Source organism: Gigantopelta aegis, unplaced genomic scaffold, assembly GCF_016097555.1.
Source record: "Gigantopelta aegis isolate Gae_Host unplaced genomic scaffold, Gae_host_genome ctg6819_pilon_pilon, whole genome shotgun sequence".
Lineage (NCBI taxonomy): Eukaryota > Metazoa > Mollusca > Gastropoda > Neomphalida > Peltospiridae > Gigantopelta > Gigantopelta aegis.
Window position 1 is genome coordinate 1,394 of NW_024535327.1, and position 9,710 is coordinate 11,103.

General features: G+C 35.4%; 1 long non-coding RNA gene across 1 annotated transcript; it reads left to right on the forward strand.

The window, feature by feature from the left end:
* Window positions 1–2,982: 2,982 nt before the first annotated feature.
* Window positions 2,983–8,950, forward strand: LOC121366722. Its single transcript, XR_005957213.1, has 4 exons — window positions 2,983–3,110; window positions 4,016–4,138; window positions 4,635–4,745; window positions 8,932–8,950. It is a non-coding gene; the product is annotated as an uncharacterized LOC121366722 (long non-coding RNA).
* The last annotated feature ends 760 nt before the right edge of the window (window positions 8,951–9,710 follow it).

A 9,710-nucleotide genomic window follows, 5' to 3' on the forward strand; every position in this document is an offset into this window, starting at 1 on the left:
TAGTTATTGTATAGATACGTTTGGAGGTGAAGGGGCCAAGTATACCCAGAGTTAAACTAGTTATTGTATAGATACGTTTGGAGGTGAAGGGGCCAAGTATACCCAGAGTTAAACTAGTTATTGTATAAATACGTTTGGAGGTGAAGGGGCCAAACCCCCAGACACACACAGGTTCATAGCATTGAATATTAAGATACTGGCGTGGAGGTTTTGTGGTCCAGTGAATTTCATTGTTTTTCAATGACTCAACAGGGCATGCCATCTCAGCTGTGTAGATTTTTCCTGAATTCTGACTTGGACCTGTTTAGACTTGTCAAACCAGTCGTCGTACAGACAAAGTAGTATACATTGTCCTGGAGTGTGACACAAGTAGGCTATGTATTCTTGTAGTGGCAGACCTCCAAAAGACAAGTCGCCTTCCAGTGATTCTCAGTAGCAATAATGCATGAAGGACCTGAGTTAATGGTGCTGACGTGTAGAGTTCTCTTTCATTATTATTATTATTATTAATATTTAGTTTCATACAAACATATTCCAGCCGTCGGCGGTGTTGTTCTTATTTGTTACTAATCACCACTGTAATTGCATCCAATGACATGATTAATTTTAGGGTACAACTGTCAGTATAATCCAATGAAATAATTTGTTAGTCACAGTTTCAAGAACCATGCATATTAATAACAACAAACATGGCATTTGTCACTTCTATTTCAATTCATCAAATTCAGTATTAAATGCTAACTATAGAACAGAACAGAACTTTATTACACCCAGGCCGTTAGGCAACGGCATATGGGGAAACATGAATAATTACATAATATAATATGTGACAAGACAGGACAGGGTTTACAGAAGAACATTAAATAGTAAATAATATAGTATATGAATAGTTAAATTATATAATATATTAATATTGAAATACAACGAGTGGATATAACAAAAATACATATATGCAATAAGCCAATAATATTCGGCATAGTAGAGTAATTGTAGTTCATTATATAATTTGTTATACAATGTCATGTACTAGTATATTTCGATTTATTAAAATAGGGATATCTGTGATATAATAAGAAAGCATATTTAACTCGAGTGATGTGGTATATGTTGATACTAATAGCTATGGTCTTTTAAATTTATCATTAATTTCTTTAATTAATTTGCTGACTTTTCTTAGGACACTTATTTTATTACTAGTCATTAACTCTTTAAATTTTAGGATACAGGGGTTCACTGCAGTGTTTTTCGAGACTTAGTAAAGAAGGCACAAGTGAATAGATAATGATATTCATCACCAATATCGTTAGAATCACAAAGTGTGCATAACCTATTTTCTATTGGTGTATTATTCCAAATTATTATTTAAAATTGTATAATATTTTCCTCTAGATGATGATGCAATGTTATTGTTCCACGTTTGAAGGTACTGGTCATGCTGCCTCAATTTGATATATTCAAGAAGTTGTTTTTTTTGTTGAAAATCTTCGAGACAACCATATATCCGTCATACATAGGTTGTTAAATAATTGTTTGATATGTTGGATCCAAGTGTAGTTGTATCCATTTACGGATGAGTCCTGTAACATAAATGTATGCAATAGAAAGGATAGTTTTGTTTGTTTTCCTGATACAATTGTGGCCCAGAAATTTATCATTCTTTGTTGAATAATTAGTTTAATCGGTCTACGTCCTAGTTCTCCGTATAACATAAATATCGGTGTACCTTTTTTAACCGGGAGCAGGCGTCTCATGAAATTTGTGTGTATGTTTTCAATGATGTCAGTGTTTTCGTAACCCCATAATTCACATCCATACAGAAGAGTAGGTAGTACCATTGTGTCAAACAATTTTATCTTACATTCTATTGATAGATTGTTATCTTTAGATTTTGTTAAAACGAAATACATTGCTTTTGTAGCTTGTTGGGATAAACATTTTCTTGTAGTGTTGAACTTGTTTTGCTTATTAAAAGTTAAACCTAAGTATTTATATTCTTTAACGTTTTCGAGAACCGTATTTCCGATGGTAAATGTTTTCTTGTAATCATTGGTTGTGCCATTGAAAATTAATATTTTTGTCTTGGTTAAAAATAGTTTCGTTTCATTCAGTAAGACTCGGTACCGATTGTGATTTACGAGTCTTTAAATAAACATGTGTTTGATGATGGATAATTTAGTGGCAAAGACACTATCCCTAAGATTGTGTTTGAAGTCGGGCCTACAAAAACAAATTGGGTTTCAGCTATACTGCATACATACTATCTAATTATATACGTAGGAGTAGGATAGGTAGGAGTAGTAACAGTAGTAGTAGTGGTAGTAGTACTAGCAGTAATAGATATACGTAGGAGTAGGATAGGTAGGAGTAGTAACAGTAGTAGTAGTGGTAGTAGTACTAGCAGTAATAGTAATAGTAATAGTAGTGATAGTAGTAGTAGTAGTAGTAGTAGTTGCAGTAGTATCAGCACTTTTGGAGTAGTAGTAGTAGTAGTAGTAGTAGTAGTAGCAGTAGTAATAGTAGTAGTTGTAGTAGTAACAATAGTAGTAACAGTAGTAGTAGTTGTAGTAGCAGTAGTAGTTGTAGTGGTAGTAGTAGAACTTTTGGAGTAGTAGTGGTAGTAGTAGTAATAGTAGTAGTAGTTGCAGTAGCATCAACACTTTTGGAGTAGTAGTAGTTGTAGTAGTAGTAGTAGTAACAATATTAGTAGTAATAGTATTAGTAGTTGTCGTAGTAGTAGTTGTTGATGTAGTAGTAGTAGTAGCATTTTTGGAGTAGTAGTAGTAGTAGTTGCAGTAGCATCAACACGTTTGGAGTATTATTATTATTATTATTATTATTAGTAGTAGTAGTAGTAGTAGTAGTAGTAGTAGTAGTAGTAGTAAGTATAATTATAATTGAATTTGAGTGTTGGTTTGCTCTGTTATGCATGACTTAATGCATGACTTAATAAGGAAGCACTATATTTAGTGGCATACCGTTAATTTCAGATGTCAAAGTATGCAAGCCTGGAGTTCACAGATGCAGCAGGTGGGCTCTGTGTATCGAGTCGGGCACATCCTACAAATGCCAGTGCAAGAAGGGCTTTTCAGGAGATGGATTCACCTGTAGAGGTATAGTAGTTATGTGTGTATGTACAACTTAGCGAAGTGTTCACATATGTCACCGGCGCATGTGCAATGGGATGGTTGCGAAGCAAATCTGCTTTTGTTTTCGATGTATTTTCATGTTGAACATGACCCGACCCCCTAAAAGCACCACTCGCTTCAATCTAACCCCCAGCACAATTTTGCTGCACAAACACCTCTGTGATGTCAGTTTAAGTTTCGTTAGCTTTTATCTCATATTAAATACTATATTAGGGTTAATGCACGCTGTCCATTAGATACATGAGATAGCTTGAAATTTTGCAAATTACGTTAGCTATCATATTTCACTACTGACACATTTTTATATTGATGTGGTTCATCATTCCAGTTTTGAATTTATCGTAATTTGACACCCAAGAGCCGATGTATTGGTCATGCTGGGATGTTGATATACATTCATTCATTCATTCTCTACTAACATAGGGACTCATGATTCATCTTTTGTAATTCAGAGGATGTGTTGCACGTGATGTTAGTCTATGCTATAGCTCACAATGAGTAAATCATACACAGAGAGGTACATGGTTAACATATGTCATGTAGAACACTAGTTAAGTGTTGTGTGTCTGATTGTTAACCATACATGTTTGTACCACTCTCCTCGGAGCACCTTTTAGCTTCTCTGTTTTCTTTGTGTTGTCATACTAAATGTTTCTCTATTCATACTGTAAATTTAAATGTTCATGTTATGTCACCATAGTGTGGTGCTTTCAGCACAATGATCACTTTTATTTTGTAAGCAGCTGTTGGACTTAAGTTGAATATTTGTGTTTCTGTTGGTTGGACCTGCACACAACAAAATCATGGACTCTGAAAGGTAAATGTATTTTCTGTGTCGTTGCTTATGCCAATTTGTCTCTTTATTTCAGATATTAATGAATGCAATGTTGGGACTCACGGGTGCCACGTGAAGTCGTCGTGCGTTAATAGACTGGGAACTCACAGCTGCATCTGTAACCTTGGATTTCAGGGCAACGGAACGTTTTGTAGAGGTCAGTATATTGCTGAAATTGTAGCCTTTTATTCTGCCATTTAACCATTTCAACACTGTGAACCTCCTTGGACCGGACAACTTCAGCAGAATGGATAGTCCTGTGATGATACCTAGTGATAAAAAGGATATTCTGCCCACATCCATACGCATCCATATCCATGTTCTTTATCACAAATTGTTTCAGTGATTGTTTCTGTGATATAAAGTGTATAGTTGGATTAATGTTTACTCACATGTTGACTTTACTGTCAATACAATTATTATCCACAGATCATTTGGCAATTCCATGGTTGGGGTGCCTTGGTTTCTTATAATGTTTCAACAGTGTAATAAACGAACATTCACACATGATGTATACGTGTTTAAATATTATAATACAGTTAATATACACGTGTTAATGTCATGGTTTACACAATGCAAGACCATGTTATCATACCTTATAATGGGACATTTGATTTTTCAGTTTTATGTACAGCCCTTGCACTTTGTTTCAGATATTGACGAATGCGATGTCGCTATCTCAAGATGCCCTGCGTCTTCCACGTGTATTAACACGATTGGTTCCTTCAACTGCAGCTGTAACACCGGCTACAACGAATGCAGAGGTGATTGATTCTGTTTAGTGTAACGTGACTGTTTCAACACTTAGCCTATACAGTGACAAACCAATCTCACTGACAGAGTGGTCGTGTATTTATGTTTGTACCTGTCGTTCTTGTTTCGCTATATATATATATATATATATATATATATATATATATATATATATATATATATATATACACACAGCCAAACATATATATATATATATATATATATATATATATATATATATATATATATATATATATATATATATATACACACACAGTCAAACTTCGGTATCTCGATGTTGAAGGGACCGAACCACCAAGCTCGAGATATCCGTGGCTCGAGATAAACATAATAGTCGATGATACAAATTATGCCAAACTTAACACAACAGTCAATGATATAGTCAGGGGCAATTCGAATATGAACCGTTTTGTCTATATTTTTTAAGGACATTTTTGTGAATAGCCTGATATTGCAATTTGATTAACTGGTTTATGGGGTGTTAAATTTTTGCATTTCATCCAGTATTTCAAACAGAGTTTATTTCTAATTTGAGTTGGGGGGGGGGGGGGGGGGGGGGGGCGGGGGGGGGGGGGGGGGAGACCAAGTTCTGCTTGGATATTAGCTGTAGCTGTGGTTATGTAAGCTTTAGAAATAATTCTTAGAGCTTTGTTTTGAACTAACTCTAGGGCATTTAGAATATTGGGATCTGCACAACAGAAGGCTTGGGCGCCATATTGTAGTTTAGAGGCTATGAAGGCGTTCTATAGCATTATTAGGGTTTTCCTATCTGCGCCCCAATTGGTTCCAGATAGGATTCTAAGAATATTAATATAGGACCCACTATGTGCTACTATATCTTCGATGTGGTTTTTAAAGGTGAGGTTTTAAAATTACGCCTAAAAATTTAACTTTATTAACTTGTGTTAGATTTTTGTTGTTTAGGGTTAAATTGAGCCTATAGCTCGAACCTCTAGATTTATGCTTGAAGAAGATACATACAGTTTTTGATTCGGAAAGTTTGATTCCACAAGTTTCGGACCATTTTACCAATTTGTCAATGTCAGATTGGATTGCTTTTTTTTAAATATTAGGATCCATACCTGAACGCCAAAAAGCAGTATCATCTGCAAATAGTCCGATACTGAATTTTGCACTTTTATATTTTGGATTATCAGGCATTGCTTCTGCCAAATCGGTAATGAAAATGCTAAATAAAGTTGGAGTAATGACTGAGCCCTGTGGAATCCCGTTTTCCAGAGTAGTTAGTGGAGAAAAATACCCATTGACGTTAATCTTAAAGGAGCGGTTAGAAATGAATTTATAAATAAAATTTAATAAATTACCTTTTATACCCATTTTGTATACTTTTTCAAGCAAACCATGGCGCCAAACCATATCATAGGCCTTTTCTATGTCGACAAAGACTGCTGCTACCTTGTGCCTTTTAAAAAATGCTCTATTTATTTCTGATTGAAGTCGCACAAGGTGATCAATAGTAGAATGATTTTTACGGAACCCACTTTGAAATTTAGTAATTAACCCATGTTTTTCTAAATAAAGCGTTAGTCTATTGTTGACCATGGCCTCCATGGTTTTGCACACATTAGAGGTCAGAGATATAGGTCTATAGTTACTAGGATAACTGGCATCTTTACCTGTTGTGTGTAAGCTGAAGACAGTGGTCACCTTCCAGCTTGATGGTATATAGCCCTGACTCCAGATTAGATTAAAAAGTTCTAAGAATACATCTAGGGTTTCATCAGGCATATGTTTGAGAAAAAAAAACATAGCTGAAATTGTCCGGCCCGGTAGCGGTACCTTTCTTATGTATGAAGCCCTCGATGAATTCTTCTTTATTAAATTTATTATTAATGTCTACTTTTTTTGTATTAAATTTAGCATCTAATGGACTTTCTTCTTTTTTTTTCTTTATCAATTCTACTTTTTTGAAATTATTAGAAAAAATTATTATTGCTTGAATTATTAGCGAATGTTTTGGCAGATATATTAGCTTTTTGTTGGTTGGTAATAAATTCTTTATTATTGGCTAATGGGATTTGGTTACTATATTTTTGTCCTTGTATGCGTTTAATTTTTTACCAGACCTCTTTACTGTTAATTTCCTGGGAAATGGATGAGCAGAAATGTTCCCACGATTGTTTTTTGGCAGTTAGTACTAAATATTTACTATGTTTATAATTAGAAATATTATCTTTAATTTTTAAAAAAAATTTCATGATTGCTCTATTTTTATTACGTGATTTTATTAAATTTCCTATATTACTATTCCACCAAGGGGCTGTATGCTTCCTAGATCCCATGGTGGAGATTGGGATAGATTTTTCTGCTATATTAATTATTTTACTGATTAGTTCATCATTGAATTTATCTATATTATTTGATTTAAAATCTTTAATTTTAATTTGTTTACACAAATTATGAAACAATTGCCAATCTGCTTTATCAAAGTTCAATTTTTTTTTTTATTTAGGTACCTCTCTCCATTCGTTGTTGATCTTATAGGTAATTAGAATGGATAGGTGATTGCTTCCTAAATTATTAAGAACTTCCCATTCACAGTTTGGGACTATTGAGGTAGAGACCAATGCTAAGTACAGGCAGAATTGCTATCTGATATATGAAGGTTATTGAACCATCGTTAAGACAGACTAAGTTATGGTTATCTAAAAATTGTTGTATCATTCTGCCTTGTTTACATGTTAAGGTAGAGCCCCAGAGGGTATTTCTGCTATTGAAATCTCCTAATATTATAGTTTTATCATTATTGGTAATTAGCTTATTATAATGTTTATCGGTGATATCTTATTGATTACCTCCGGGGTGGGTATATATATATTATATAGATTAATTTGGTCTTTATTTCCATGAAGAGTAATACCATTGGCCTCTATATTTTCATGTAAATAAATTTTTGGTAGTTTAGTATAGGCTATGTTGTCCTTAACAAAAAAGGTTAAGCCGCCTCTAGTTGTTACATTAGTATTGGAGAATAGAGCAGTGTACCCTTTAATATTAAAAGGAAACATGGATGTATTTAATTGCTTATCTGTAATCCATGTTTCCTGTACACATATGACGTCTATTTTTGGGTTTTTGGAGATAAATAGTTTAAGTTCATCTCCGTGATTTTGAGATTTAAGACCCTTGGCGTTCCATTGTAAAATGGTAAGGCCATGGTCAGCTACTTTATTTAAATTAGAGTTTAAATTAATATTATTATTGATATTATCGTCCTTAGAGTTGTCTCCCATAACTTGGTTATGAAGCAGTTCTATTAGCGCAGTAGTTTAAAATATAATTATATTTATTAATCTATTGAAACGTTATTGTTATTAGAGACGCCAACATCGGGTGTCTTGGTGTCTTCCCATATTGAGTTACCGGTGCAAGGTATTCTATATCATTGGCAAGTCCTGTTTATAATGTCCTGCTGGCTGATATCAATACCCAAAGCACTCCTTAGGATCCTGCAAGCCCGCCCAGTGGCCTCGTCCACTTGGGGGCGTGTGGCTGTTTCTACTGTTTCTCCATCAAAGCCCCCGTTGATGTAGAGGCCACTCAGCAGACGAACAAGATCAAGGGCGGTAATCGGGAGACTAGGGTTAGCTGCCCTTGGGAATTTGGAGCCAGTCACCTCAACATTATTTTTCACTATGTTCACAAGCCCCCATCCCCCGGGACAACTGGTTTAGAAATAAAAGTTTTAGTTGGAATGGGATTTTTTGTTATGTTAGCGGGTTTCTGATTATTTTTTTTTGCTAATGCCAGAAGGGCTCTCTTGTACTCTGGGCAGCTTTCGTCATGGGTATAGTGTGGGCCTCGACAGTGAACACAAGAGATCTCCTCTCGGCATTGCTGGTGACCCAGTCTTTTAGGGTGATTTCTACCACACCGGCAGCAGGTGAGAGACGTACGTGTGGCCGGCCTTACACCCTCTGGCGGTATGTTCCCAACGTTGACAATTCGAGCACTTCACGGGTTTGATTATATACGGGAAGAGCTCAAAGTTGTCCCCGTTGTAGCAGATGGTTTTCTCCTCAGAAATTTCATGTAGTAGGATGTCCATATACTGGTTGCTCCAAACCACCACGTTTGCTAATAATGCTAAACTTTGCGCTGCTTTTATAAATGATGCATATTTTTTGTTACATGTGCCGATTAATTTATCTTTAGTAGGTAAGTAACACTACATGAATTGCAGCGGCATGTTAAAACAGTTGTTGGCAATACCTGTATGACACGTCATGACCTGTTGTATTGTCTGCACCGTAAGTAACTTAATTAAGTTTTTATAGTCCTGATAATCCCCGTAATTGCGATCCAAACGGGCGATTAGTAATTAGAACTGACACGGCAACTTGAAAGTCCACATGGAGGCCATACTTGATTGGTTGATTAGGCATATATAGCTGCTACATTATTTTCACCATATGAAGACGAATTACTTTGTTAAATGAAAACAACATTGGAACAGCTATCGTTACTAAGAACAATATTGTTAGTTTGTAACAGGTTCGGATCCGGGGGGGGGGGGGGGGGGGGCTGAGGAGTTCGCCTTCAAACTGGCATCTCCCTTTCATAAACACCCGAACCCGCTCCAGTTTAATGCAATGTATACAGCGCTCTTTATTACTTGGGAGGAATTTAGGGAAGAACAAAAATGGCAAATAAAAGCGATGGTCAAAGCAGGTAATTTTTGTTATACTTCGAGGAAAAACCAACAAAGTGTACCTAGGGACACCAAAATGTGCTCGACATAAGCCTGGTACTCAAGGTTAGCGTGCTCGAGATAACAATGCTCGATTTGGTAACATTCCATAGGGAAAATGCCGGGACCGGCAATGGACCTCGAGATATGTTGGGTACTCGAGGTTACCGAGGTCGAGATACCGACATTTGACTATATATATATATATATATATATATATATATATATATATATATATATATAT